This window comes from Pongo pygmaeus, chromosome 11 (genome assembly GCF_028885625.2).
Source record: "Pongo pygmaeus isolate AG05252 chromosome 11, NHGRI_mPonPyg2-v2.0_pri, whole genome shotgun sequence".
Lineage (NCBI taxonomy): Eukaryota > Metazoa > Chordata > Mammalia > Primates > Hominidae > Pongo > Pongo pygmaeus.
The window spans coordinates 40,900,754-40,916,243 of NC_072384.2; the positions used below are offsets into that span (position 1 = coordinate 40,900,754).

Here is a 15,490-nt window from a genome sequence, read left to right on the forward strand (position 1 = left end):
GTTTTCTGCTCTGCTCTTTGATTCCACCTTGAAAAGAGAATAATTAAACTATTCTCCTATATTCAATTTTTCCACTTTATTCTTCCTCTAGAGTGGGTGGAATTTGAAGTTTGTCACACAAAAGCAAAGAAATCAAGTGACTGTTACAACCTTACTGACACTGCCTTCTACTTGCTCTCCTCCTTAATGTTTTAATTGTAATGTAGACCCCACCAGCATAAACCTACTAGGAGTATTTTTTTCAAGCACCTGGAACAGAGTAGGTGTCTGGTAAAAGGGTATTGTAAGAATAAATCACCAATGCTTTGCCCAAGCTTCCCAGAGCAGTACTGCTAGTCTCTATTTTTCTTGTTTTTCTTTGAATGCATAAAAATAAACAAGAATAAAGGGTATATGAACCATTTAGAGAAATTAAAATTGTGTTGCCATGTGTATGTGTACAGTTTCAGTTTTTGAAAGTTTTTAGAATCCGGATTACAGGAAAATCTTGCAATCTCAGCATTTTAGATTCTGCAGCATCAAGACTGATAGTGAATTATAGGTAGAAACATATGAATACATTTTCATATGTTTCAAATGACCATTCAAAACTGTACCTAGTCATGGGGTAGACACCAAGTATGGGAGGGCTTTTTATTTCTGTTTTGTTGCTCTTTATTTTATTTATTTTTTAGGCAGAAGCTCATTGCTTTTTTCCAGGACAAGACTAATTAATGCTTCCTTCACCACCTATGACACCTATGAAGATAGCTGTATCTTTTGTTAAAAATACCAACATAATTCTTTTCTGGTCTTCTTACAAGGAATATAACAAGGCAGGTTTTGTTATTTAGCTTAGTTTTTGTCTAAGTTTCTTCCATGTAAAGAAATGATGTATAAAAAAACATTGTTTCTGAACTTCTTATTGGCAAACAGAAAAATATAGGCATTTTCCAAAAAAAAAAAAAAATCACCAATTCTAGTCACAATCAGGGAGGAAATTTAGTAACTCTTCATTACTTGCCATCATTATAGATTGATTATATCAAGCCATCTATATCTGCTGATAGATAACTATTTTTCACCTATACAAATGGAATTCCATCAGATTCAATTTAGTAATTAAGCAAACAAACATTATTGAAGACCTACATTCTAGACCTCCTATTAATTACTATCTATACCAAAATGAATGAATGGTGTGTTTTTACTTATCAAAGTAAAAACAATGAAAAATATGCTATGCTATACACTAATACTAGTTCTAGAAAACAGAATTTCTAGGTAATTGAAATGGATTCTTATAAGGACCAAACTTAAAAATGTGTACCTATTTTGCTGTAAATATTTCTAAAATATACTACAGAGCTTTTCCAGGCTTCTTAGAGTATGTTGTTGAGTAACAGTTAATCCAATCTTGATGACTCAGGGCTATGATTTGACTCTCCTCATAGTTGTACGTAATTCATATAATATGCCTCCTACATGTTTTCCTCTGTGGTCTTTATGGTAAACTCAGAGGCTCAGATGAGGTCTACTAAAACAGTCATCTGCCCCTGTTTTAAAACAGACACTTGAGAAAGTTGTGGTGTTGGCCTCTGATATTTGACTCTGCTGGCTCAGTCATGACCTCTCACTATTTACTCCCCGAGATGTCTCCATGCTCCTTCTTCTAGTGGCTTCTTCTTGGCCTGCTTTGACTTAGAGATGAAACATCCAAGTGTGTTCATTTGGATATAAGCTGAGATTAAATGGATCTTGAGTGACAACCTATGGGGTTCTCTCATAACAGGTTAAGTATATCTTATAATACCTGTTGTAGTTGCCCAGAAAAATTTGGGATAAATTCCTGACACAGTAACTGGTTATGAGATCTTTGGAGAAGTTGTGTTACTAAAATGCATATCACTACATTGCTATTCATAGAATATCAACAAAATGTCACAATATAATAGAAGTCAGATATGTCTACATATGTTTAAATGTATCCTTAAAATAGATATAAGAAAGCCAAAGTTTCTCTAGATAGCTTCCCCTGCAATGGAGCAGCCATCAAACTTTGAAGGTTTTTACATAAACCCACCCATTTTAAATAAAAACATATACACATATATAAAAATATATACACATATATAGTATACACAAATATTTCAATATATGACAGATATGTGATTTGAGTATACACAATTTGGAAGCTTCCTAATTTTCTTCACCATAGTACTTTATCATCTGGATTAAATTAGAACTAGGGTAAAATCTAATGTGATTCTGCCCCTGGAAATGTTAAGTACATCTAGAAGGTCTGGTTGAGCTACTGCTGGAAGCTAGAACAAGACTCACGACTCAGTTGTTATAAGAAAAACTCAATTGTTTATAGGGTAAGAGAATAGATTTCTAAACTTAAGTACTGTTTACCTTTTATTCACAACCACATATAAAGATCTTCTATTTAATAATAAATAACAATTCTAACAGCATTTTATTTTTAGTGTGCACAATTCTTCTTCTTAGATGTTTATTTAAAGCACAAAATGTCTTAGATCTTAACGTAGTATTATGTTTTACATTCTGTGAAATGGCCTTAGCCTGCATAATGATTAATAGTGTCGGACACTTTTTACCTGAAACATGTTTGGCAACATTGACCGTGAAGCCTGGCCTGTGGCCTGGCCTTGTGTGCAGCTGGCTGCAAGTGTCTTACCTAAGTACTGTGACAGAGACTATCAAAGATACAAAGACTTAAAGAAACTTTTCAACTCTGGTTTTGTGATTAGTCTAAGCAAGTATGTTTGTGCTTTCTAAATGTAGAAAATGGTTTCAAGAAAGTCTGTTCCATTTTTAGTTAGCTGACGTGTATATTTCTTCAAAACCTAATAGGTATTTGATATGAAAGATATGGTCTTTGCCCTTGAGGCACTCACTTTCTTTTGAAGAAAGGAAAAAGATTAAGAAGAGAGAACAGTAGAAAGTAGGGGGAAAAAGATAGCAAACAGAGAGATCAATAAACATTTTGGGATATTGAAACTAACTTATTTTAGATTATTATATGTTACACATATACATATATGTCTTTAGGATTCACCTTGAACAACCTTAGAAATGAGATAATTCTTATTCTATCCTTCAGATATTCCTGAATAATCAAACTGACTTGGATTCAAGTATAGAATCTGACTTTCTCAATACTTGACTTTTTCTGTAAATTTTCTATTTACATTCTATTTTACATTGCAAATGAACCCTGAAAAAAACCACTATTCATCATACCAACCTTTATCATTATTCAGCAACACATACTGTTTGGGAAAAAAACTTCTCTACATAAAGGATCTTGGTAGTGAGAGATAAAATACTACTGTCATTTTTTAACAGCTGGTGTTAGTGTGTAGCACTGAGAGCTTGCTGAATGTAAACAAGAAAAACGATCTCCTGTACAAACCACATACTGTTTATGTGGTTGTATATAGTGGTGACGACAAGCAGTAATTTCAAAACTACTGCATAAGATCTCATGCAACTTTCTGTGAGAAATAATGATATACTGCAAGGACATCATTTAAACTATCACTGAATAAAATGAAGTTATTGTGAACAATTAAGGTGAAATCTCATAAAGCACTGTCATTCTAACAATAGCAATCTGATTACTTGGATTTGTAATTACATAAGAGGAAACCAAAGTCATTGTCATAATACTCAGGATTATTGATTTTTCTAGCAGAAAGCACTATTTTATAAGTGATACAGTGGTGGCTGCTGGTATAGGTAATGCCTATAACTGTTTTCTAAATAAGGTTCATTCATTAATAAAGTTATATGTTAGATTATTTCTCTTCTCTGGAGGATGAGAGGATGTGGAATAGACAATTAGGTTTTTACCAAAAGGTCAATACCACCAAAGTGCATTTATTGCAGAGAGGTGACAGAACAGGAGGGAACTGTTCTTTTCACCTGCCACTGATTCTATCTCTGATCCCTGGATAATAGTCTTGTCAATTGCTTACTTGAATATGTATTCATTCTTCATTTATTTATTATACCAATAAATGGTTATTGAATATTTCTCGTGGGCACTATTCTAGCTGCTAAGGATACAGCAGTGAATAAGTCAATGTACCTATTCTCATGAGAAAATAAACAAGCAGAACAGCCAATAAATTCAGATAATGCAAAGTGCAATCGAAAAATAAAACAAAGAATAACATAGAGATTAAGACGGTAGGGAGGGAAAAGTATTAGATAAGATGATCAGAAAATGATCTGCCTTAGGAGATCATCTGAACTGATGCCCAAAAGATGGGTGGTGTCAGCTACAGGTAGCTGTGAAGAGGAACATTCCAGGCCTAGAGAATAGCAAATACAATGTCAATAAGGCCAAAATTAACATAGTAAGTTTGAGGAATAAAGAAAGTTCAGTATGCTTGGGGCACAGGAAATAAAGGGGAGAAAAGTCAGGAGAGGCAGACGGGCTAAATGGATCAGGTAGTACCTTACAGGTATCAAGATATTTGGATTTTTTTTTTTCTGAGTAAAGTGGGAGGCTATTAGTAAATTTTAAGCAAAGAAAGAACACAAGATTTATGTTTTTAAAATAATAATTTAGTTAAGCATTTCTACTTAGACATGTCAGAAAAAAATAAAAAGAAACATGGGGCAAGAAGGTAGTGAACGTATCTGCATTGGATAGATGTAGCTATAGAATGCCGCTCTGTACCTAGGAGAGTTACTCTACAAATAATTAACACATGTTAGGGAGATGGTAGCAAACCTACTTCTCGAACCAAGTCATTTCCTAGTGCAAAAAGGACTTGATATTTACTATATTATCACGTTAATATTTCCTCATATAGTTCTGACTCTTTAATTTAACCTCCAAACCTGAAAACCGTATGTCTATTTCCAGGGAGCTCCTGACATATTGAGCTTTTTCAGATAACATATTAACATAACTTGGTCAATATCTCCTTTTCAAATTATATTACTACAGATTAAATAGCACCAATATGAATGTTTACAGCTTCATAAAATCGACTGTGTCATGTATAATGGAAGCTATGGTTGCCTGCATATTGTAATATTATTGCATTACAGGAAGGTAATTGATTTGTTTAAAATGTTTCAACAATAAACCATTTCTCAGAAAAGATTGCTGCTTAGCCAAGAGCACACCAAAGTCAACACTGAAAGGCAATTCAAATAAATTAAATTTTGATCTGTTTTGCAAAACAAACTCGTCATGTTACATAAGGATGGATTAGACAATGTAAATGATTCAGTATGATGAAACCATTATGAACCATTTCTGTTCTGACAGATTCAGGTTTATAATTAAAACCAAAGCCAAAGAGAATAAAAACTGTTGAATATGGAGATGTCAACATTTTTTGTAGGGGCACCACACAAGTGTGTGGGGTGGAGGCATTATAGATCTTACATTGACATTCTACTATACTTAATTATATTTCTTCTGTTGAAAACTGGAATTATAAGTGCTAGCCCCTGATTGGAGTGTAACAAACTAGAAAGGTCACTGTTTGTGCTGCCTATTTTATCCTGAGTCATTTACCAATACAGTATATTGACTAACAGATGAATCAGCTTGGGAAGAATAAATTCATAATGTTTGAAATACCTGTATTATTTCCTGTGTAAGCACATAAGTATCTGTAGAGAGCTCAACTAATTGTATTGTTGGCATCTGAACATCCATTAAACAGATAATCACATCAATATCATTGGTTTTACATTTAAATAAGAACATCTGTTCAGAAATGAAAAACAGTTTGAAGAGTTCAAGATGTAGGTATGATTAGGATTCATTTTCTGGTGTTTTTTGGGCTCTTTGCTGCCTATCTAGTATTACACTGTATGAACTTAAATAAATTCTGTTGCTCTTAAGCACAATCAGGCCATATTCATCAATGATTTATTACTGACCAAACACATCCTCAGTCTAGAAAATATCAAGAACTATCTACATGATTTGAAAGACATATTTTCTTTATTATCTCTGAGTTAGAAGTTAGAAGAGGGATTATAACAACTCACTCAAAGCCATTTTTTTTTCTATCATGGACAGAATCGGTATTTCAGGAAGTATCAGAACATATATAAACAGTATTGCCATCCTCTGGTACAAGGATAGGTTGTTCATATGCAAAAATCAGTGTGCTGCTTTACTGTCATTAATTTTCAGAATAGCTATTTGGGATTAAAAGAGAGACTCACAGTGTACACTCAAAAAACATTATAGGCTGGGTGCAGTGGCTCATACCTGTAATCCCAGCATTTTGGGAGGTCGAGGCAGGCAGATCACCTGAGGTCAGGAGTTTGAGAACAGCTTGGCCAAAATAGTGAAACCCTGTCTCTACTAAAAATACAAAAATTAGCCAGGTATGGTGGTGCATGCCTGTAATCCCAGCTACTTGGGAGGCTGAGGCAGGAGAATCACTTGAACTCGGGAGGCAGAGGTTCCAGTGAGCTGAGATTGGGCCACTGCACTCCAACCTAGGCAACAGAACAAGACTCCATCTCAAAAAGAAAATAAAAAATAACAACATTATAAAGGTGTGGTATATCCAAAGATAGGTCATATTACGTTCATCTCAGTGCCTGAACCAATTGAGCTTCCTCTCCTCCATCAGAGTCAAGGCTTGACTTATCCTCAGTCCTTTGTCTAAGATGGTAAATGTAGATTAACAAAAATTAAAATAATAATCCAAAGCTTGATAACTGGTAACACTTTCAATGAAAACAAAATCCAAAATAATAATTCTGTAATATGATTATATTTTTGGAAGGTGTTGATAATTCATTAGTGTATGAAATGAATTCATTAGTTCAATAATTAGTGCATGAAAGACAAACTTTTACAGAGAGAAAGCAAGCAAGCATCAGCCTTCTCCGTGTTCTTTTATGCTATAATTATATGTAGTAATATTCCAACTGCTCACATCTTTTTATGAGAACTAAATGTTGAAAGGAAGCAAGCTCCATTTGGTACACAGGTGCATTTAGGTAAGTATACATTTACACATGTACTTGCTAAGCCAATTATGGATAAATGCTATTTACAAGTTTCCTAAACTGAATCAACTGAACCCCATAGATAAGTTTACTCTCACCTGAAATTCTAAATTTTAAACAACCAAATATCAGAATCTCCTACTAAAATGAGGACACCATTAACTAATACTGTCACAAATGGCTACCGCTAAATGACTGTCTTAACACTTGAAATCTCTCCTACTCAACATGGGGTCCATGTGGGCCATCGTCCCTGTTTCTTTTTGTTACAGTGCACAGGTCTAAGGGTTTCAGTGCCTAATCACCTGCATTCCTTCATCATCAACTTACTCCATGATTGTTAACAGCATCCCTATCTTCACTTACGATTTGACAAGTAAACAGATTTGATGTTTATTTTCTACCCAGATTTATGATCTAAGAGCTTCACATGTATGTAAATATTTTTCTTCCTAAATTTTCTTATTTAACACATTATACCTGAAGGTTATAGAAACAAACAATGTTTCAAGAGTGGTTAATGATTCTTTCTCTCTCTCATACACACACTATAGAGAGAGAAGGAAAAAGAGAAAGAGAGAGTGAGAGAGAGGGGAGAAGGTTCTAAAACATTTTCTATATCAGAGGACATAAGGTTAAAAGGAAATTGCAGAGGTAGTCCATCAAGAGGATATCCTCTGAATGTGTGGGCCATATTAGTTCTTTAAATATTCGTGGGTAATGGATGCAGTGAGAGTGTTCAGATGAGGACTGACAGCCAACCAGAGGCTATGAAATGAAAATAAAATTGTGCTCATTTATGAGGGGCATTAGCTACATTGAAAATTATTTTAAAGCATATGGAAGTTTTTTGTAGGTTCCCATTTCCATTGGAAGATTCATATCGTCCCCTTGTGTATCCAAATATCAAAACATTACCAAGCCTTTTGACAGATCATTTTTACTCTTTTAAAGGCCTGTTAAGAAACTAACCCAATGATAGAAGCATTTGGTAGTTTTTCCGTGGTACTTAAATCTCTCTTGTCGTGAGTGTATTAATTCCAAACTCTAAGACAACCTACATCATCACTCCTGAGGTCTAAATAAGCCACTGTCTTTCCAGCTCAACACACACAGAACAGGGAAACAAATTTGTATATATATAAAAGTTCCAGTCAAGGTCTCATTTGTACTTGCTGCCTATTTCGTACCAGAATTATATGCCCTGAGATAGGGAGCTTTTTACTGGTAGTTGGCAGTTGCCCAGAGGCTGCAAACCAAAAACAGAAGAGGAAATGTTGTACTGCATTTTAATTCCCTTCAGACTTCAAATAGGGCATTTTCCTTTTGGTCCTAAACCCAGTACACTTCAGGTCATGCGGCTGAGAAAGAAAATCTATGACCTCGGGGAGAGAATGTACTTTCAAATGTGTCTGTTTCCCCCCTACCTACTTCCTTTTTGTCTCCTGGTGGTTTGGTATATCTTTTTTGAACACCAACACTTTCTTTTTGTTTCTAAAATTGGTTTCTAGCATTATGACTTCCCTTTTAAGGCCTGGGTTGTTTTTAACTTTTACACAGCCATCAACTCCTGTGGAGGCTCTCTCACGTGGCTGTGCACTTCCCGATCACTTTTGTGAGTCCATCTTCCAACAATTATCTGACTGCTCTATTTTCTCATGCATCACACTCCTTAGCGCCTGCTGGTAACACTTTAAATACTCAGGCTTGACTGAGCGGACCTCTCTGTGACCTGCAGTCCTTCCTCAAATGGGTTCATGTTTTCTAATACACATCTTCTGGAAGCAATCTATTTTCCCAGTAGTTGTGGAATACTTCCCTTTCAACTTTTTATGCACGTAAAGTCTAGCAAAACTTATTATCTATAAACTCTGCAGTATGTTACTAGTTCATGGCTAAAATAAAAGGTGGCACAGAGGAAATAATGGGGTAATACCTAGACTATTACTGTTTTGTAAACATGTTAGAGCTCAGGGAGAGAAGATTCTAGATTTCTCCTGTGAGCTTTTTCTACCCAAGGGAACTGCCATTTCTAGTATTCTCGAAATTGAAGCAATGGTATAAAAAAAAGAAGTAAATTGGACTGAGATGTAGCATTAAGACTTTTTCAATGCTTTAGTGAAAAACTAAAGCAAGTTAACAGAAATGAAAATGAAACGAAAGATCTTTCCTGGCAAGTAAACCACTCCTCAGGCAAAAGTTTGGTACTTTTATACAAGAAAGCAACTTTCCATTAGGGGCAATTTAAGAAATCACCATCTTGAAATTCTTCATGATGGTCCCGTGGCCTATAAAGGTTAATGACCCTTCAGCAGCATCTATTTTATCACGTCATCAAATCACATTTGGATGATATTTAAGAAACCCCCTTTACCTGTAAAACCATTTAAGCAGTTCTGAAATATGCTCCTGTATCTGCAATTATTTTTTACTTTATCAACATTGACAACTGCATAGCCTAAGTTTATATCTCTTACTTATAGAAAATCTACCCACTTGTCATAACCTCACAATAACACAACACATACAAAAATAGAATTCTCAATGTAAATGCAAGATTGTTTACAATTCAGTGTAATCAGACTTCTTTATAAACAGTAAATGTTGAAAACAGAATTTGTGTTACTGTCCTACATTTGATCCAAAAGCGCAACACTTTAAAATGTTTATTTAAACCATTCCATAAATGAGGAAGACCATTTCATAAACAACTAGTTTAATTAATTTTAGCATTTCATCATTCATTGTATAACCTGAGCATTGACTTACATTTTCCCACATTTTTATCTAATGTCTAGAATTTTAGATGTAAAATTCGGTAGTTATGTTTTTCTGAAATTAATTCAGTAGCTTTTCCATTAATAGTAGTTTTTAACTTGTAGTTATTAAATTGACCTTCCTTTCTCTCTAGAGAACATTATAAGCTTGCATGATGAAATTATTTTAAAATGTTTTGTGAATGCTATACTCATCCTAATATAGAATCAATTGTTAGGGAAGCAGAAGTAATGAGACACAGATGTTAAACAGCCATATGGCAGAAGTGAAGACAATGGAGGTTATCAATAAAATCATACATTGTTTGCTAGAAATTCATGAGAGGGTCAAGTTTCACATTCAATAATGCCCTAGCACAGCTTTTCTAAATAAATTGCAAAGAAAGCTGACTAGAAGCTCCTCTAGAACTAGATAAGCTTATTTTGAGACTCATATTAAACGGAGACTTCTTTGACCAACACTATAACAAAATTGATTGTTGATTTAAGAGATAAATTGAAGGAAACATAATATCAATTTTTTTTCTTGTGCCATAGAAGAGGAAAGAATGTGAGTAAATTACGAGTCTGATATTTAATTAGAATCAATGAAAATGCACGATTAAAATATCTGTGCCAGAGACCAGGAAATTAAACTGTCAGGAGGACACACATTTTTGAAATAGAAAATCTTCTCACTAATTCTCCCCATACCTATCCTCTTGCAATAATCAATAATTGAGGAAATGATAAGTGAGAAAAGAATAGGAAAAAGGAAAAAAAAATCCCTTCTTTTCAAAGGAAACTAGTAAATGATTGTTCCAAAAGTAAGAATTACAAATTGAAATAACTAAGAGCACATGCCTCTTTGTTTAAAACATTTATTTATCAAAGAACTATTAAAGATTAACTTCTTTGAGTACAGCATGGATTCTTTTGGATGTAATTTGACTTATCAAAATGCTGGAAGTACATATTAGTGAAATGTAATAAAGGAAAATATATGCATTAAGAAAAACTATATATAAAAATTCTGGATAAATCTCAATGGTTTATATGAACTTAAAATAAATAAAACAGTAGAGTGTGGAATCATTTATTTGAAGCTATGCAAGTAATTTATTTTTAATACTCAATATCATGAGTAAAGAAAATGAAATAAATAGATTTTATTGGCTTTTGATCCTCTCCATGTGGACAGATACGAATCAAGATTTTAAAAAGGAAAAATGATACTGACTGTTTAATCATTGTTTTATAATGCAAAGAACATTAGTCTAAAGAAAATTAACCTGAATATCAATTTCACATAAAACTGTGTAACTTTAGGTAAATCACTTCATCTATTTGAATTTCTGTTTCCTCAATTGTAAAGTATAAATATGTATTGCCATTCTGTGTATTTCACAGGCTTTCAGTGAATGTAAAATCAGATTGTATAGTCACAAGTGTTTTCAGAATTATCACATTATGTGAATGTATGATGCTAATTTACTGTTGCTATGAAAGAGAATCAAGCTAAGAGAGAAGAAGAGATTTTCTGATATATGGAAATATTCCAGGACCTCATTTATCTACAGTGGGGAGCGGGATTGTGCTAATAGATAAGACAGGCTTCATTCTATAAATATATACCTTTTCAGACTCCATAACAATCCTCTTGTGGAATTCCATTCATAACACTGTGTCTCATCCACACGAGGGATCCGCTCCCAACCACAAAAACCTGTAGGATAAAAGTTTTCTCCGAACATTGTGTCCTGGGCCCTGAAATCTACTCTTAGTGTTTTATTTTTCTCTCTTGGTCTTTTGTTAAATTTTAATGAGTTATGGCAAAATGTAAATTTGTTTCTATGTCTACCAGACACACATCTGTGCATATATGCATACATTCATAGGATCCTGATGTCTTTGTGCAAAAAGTCCACGCAACCACCATTTGCTTGATATTCTGAGCCAGATTTTTGCAGGCTCCAGTCTTTCAGAGAATTCCAAAGATGTTTAGTATCAAACAGCACAAAGAGGGGAAAATATATGATATAATAATTTGATATGTCAATCTATCTTTAATTATTATTACTATGTGAGCTTTAGTTCAAAATCTTCCCTCTCTTGCTTCTATAGTAAATGACAAGAATATGATGGTAAAGTGCAAAGCTTTAACTGCTCTTTCCTGGAATCACTACTAAAAAGCCTTTTTAGCTTTTTTAATTCTACCAAATTATCACTCATTATTCTAGCAACCTATTACAACTGAGTTATGAATCATTCAGACTTTGAAAATATGGTTCATTTTAAACACTGAATACAGATGGGCCAGTGATTAATCCACATCTACTCACAAATAGTGTATTTCATCCCTTAGTCTCATAGGTTAGAAAAAAAGACATCCTGAAAAAAACTTTTTTTTTTTTGAGACACAGTCTCGCTCTGTCACCTGGGCTGGAGTGCAGCAGCGCAATGATCTTGGCTCACTTTAACCTCCACCTCCTGATTCAAGCAATTCTTGTGCTTTAGCCTCCCAAGTAGCTGGGATTACAAGCACGTGCTACCACACCCGGCTAATTTTTGTATTTTGAATAGAGATGAGGTTTCGTCATGTTGGCCAGGCTGGTCTTGAACTCATAACCTCAGGTGATCCCCCGGCACTGGCCTCCCAAAATGCTGGGATTACAGGTGTGAGCCACTGTCCCTGGCTGAAAGAAACATTTTATGGGGACAACTGTTCTGGAAATTAGATTTCAGTGTGCACACACATATATATTCAATAAGCTACATGCTCTTGGCACTCAAAGTTAAATTATAAAAATAATACACTTGAATAGTTATAAACCTGCAAAAATTTCATCAAATCAGCTGACAAATTATCAATGATTTATGTGGTACCAACATTCCTGAATTGAACATAAACTGTGCGTTAACACAAGGAATTTGGTGTACAGAAACTGTGATGACCCAGGAAGTTGTTATCATAGATTCAATGAAGTATATAGTACCACAGTGGTGCTGGACGATTTTCCAGCATTTAGAGAAACAGGCAACAGAGTTATGATTCAGCTCTTCCTCTGGTCATTTTAATCTGCTTTTAAAAACAGGCATTTTTCTAAGCAATTGATTACATGAGTTATATCATGTTCAGGATCACACCACTACTTTTGCTATTTCTTGGTTTCTCAATCAAATTCTATGAAAAATTTTATTGTTCCCATTTTGTAATTCCGTAGGTATTTCTAATTTTTCCAAAGATGATAAGGAAGTTTGTGCTCCTGTTTTCTAATTCTTCAGATATTTATGACTCTTTTTAAATCCAAGCCTATCAAAATATTTTCTATTTCCAGCTCATAGCTCAAGGATGTACAACAGTTGATGGTTGCAGGATTAGACCAGGAGTTTGCACAACTTCCTCGAAAGATTCAGATAGCAAATATTTTAGGCTTTGAAGACCTAAATGTTCTCTGTTATAACTATTCAGTGCTACCATGATAGTGTAAAAGTAGCCATAGATTGTATAAAAGTAAATAAGCAAGGTATTGTTCCAGTAAAACTGTATTTGCGAATAATAAAATCTAAATTTTATATAATATCGTGTGTAACAAATCTTTTGACCTTTTTCAAGCACTTAAAAATGTAAGAGCATGGGACCTACAAAAGTAAGCCACAGGCCAAATTTAGTTTTCCACACCCTAGGTTAGGCAAATGCGTTATTGAAATAGAAAGAGCCTTTCACCCAGGCAATGTATATTACTATAATCAAAAGCATCCTGGGAAAATAGGTGTTTCCAATAGCCCCTAACTTGAACTAAGCTGCTCAAGTCATGATGATGCCACTGAAATCTTGTTCTGTGCTTAATAGACCATCAATTACCATCAACAATTTATCACATATATTATTTCACTTAATTCCCTTTTCCTATAGATGGGGAAATTGAGACTGAAAATCATTAAGTAATATGCCTAAAGTCACACAATTAAAAACTACTTCACACCTTAAAGAAGAAAGAAGCCAATGTGAAAATTTAACACATTAGGGAGTATGCAAGTAGTTTTTGTTAAAAAACAAAAAAAAAAGCAGAAAAACTTCACACCCTCATATTGACTGACAGATACAATATTGGTGACTTTCAAATATTGTCATCATTAATAGATGCATTTATAAGTTCATTGAAGTGTGTGTCCTAATTTGAGTTTTAAAGAATAATTCATATATGTTCAATATTTAGCCAATTCAAATTTTTGAATTTTGAAGAGCATAATTTTAATGACAGTTGAATTAGTGAAGAAAAGTGCTTCGAGACTCATAGAAAGCCAGAGACTTTGGTTTTTGAGATGCTCTTGACTTTTTTGAAGGGCAACTTGATTGTAAAATGGTGCTTGGCTTCTGATTTAATTAGCAGTAATTTGGAATTTCTAACCTGTTTAACAAATAATTTAGTTAAGGTCTTTAAAAAATGAGACAAAACATTATTACAATAAATACTACATTGTTATGATGAACTTGTGCTATTTTAGGATCACTGAAATATAGTTACCTGGATTCCTTATACTTCTTCCAGATTTCCTGTGTTAACATCTCCTGTGCTCATAAACTTCCAGTACTACTCTTATGAAAGCAATATTAAAATGCAATGTCAATAGGGGTGAATCATGCTCTACATTTTTAGTTCGCACAAATAAATATTAAAGAAAACCCTGTTAGTTGACATAAAATGAAAATGTATGCAAGACATACTATGTAGCTGCTAAAAAATATAACATCAAAAAAAAAACAACATCCAAAATAGCACTTTCGTATTCCAAAAGATATCATTCAAGTTAAAATCTTCCCTCCAAACATGGAGCTTTTTTATAACAAAGCATGAATAACAAGTCTACTTACTCCTTAAGTATTAAAAGAAAGTCAATAGGTTTTGGAGGAATTATTAAAATTCAAACAATGTCAATTTCTTCAACAAACATTTCCAATAGAGGTTCTAGGTGTTTTTCTGTATTTGAATACAGGCATAATCAAGAAAGTGGACTCTGCCATCCAGAAATTCATCTTTTGTTGAGACAGACATGAGATCAGATTTATGTTTTAGTTTTAAACATGCTTTGGAAGAATAAGACAGATGAAATTATTCTGCTTGTAGCTGTCAAGTAAGATGACATTTGAGCTAAGTCTTAAAAACAGTAATTTGGAAAGATCTGTTTAATCTAAACTCTTCATATTCATAGTAACTACCACCAAATCCAATGTCCAGCGTGTTCATGAAGTGTTTGTCGTTTGGTGAAAATATCATGTCAAATTTCATCTCTTTTGTCCCCTTTTGCTATGAACATTCACGCATACAGATTGAGCACAATCCTTATAGCTCAATTTTAATTCTCAGTCCCATGTATTCAATAATACACATGTTGTGAGTGTTAGAATTCAAACAAGAGCAAGTTGTTATTCTTTGCAATCTATAAACTAGAGCTAACTTGGAGTACGTCTCTGGCTAAAATAAATAAATGTAAACAATACTTTTAAAAAATGTAATCTAATAGAATACATAAATGGATACTTAGAAATGGTCAAATGTAAGTTCATTCTACTCTCCATTACTACTTTTTAATGTGTTTTAAAGCATTTCAAAGAAGTTCTCATGTGAGGAAAGCTAGAAATCTGTAAGTTGCTAAATATATATTATATAATATCTGCTGTAGGAGGAAAAGTCTCTGGAAATTTTCTGGAAGTTATGGCAGGCATC

General features: G+C 33.7%; 1 protein-coding gene across 1 annotated transcript in view; it reads right to left on the reverse strand.

Annotated features, from left to right (window-relative positions):
* The window catches only part of LRP1B (LDL receptor related protein 1B), a 1,896,287-nt gene that overhangs the window by 1,284,955 nt on the left and 595,842 nt on the right, over positions 1–15,490 (reverse strand). The window lies entirely within an intron of this gene.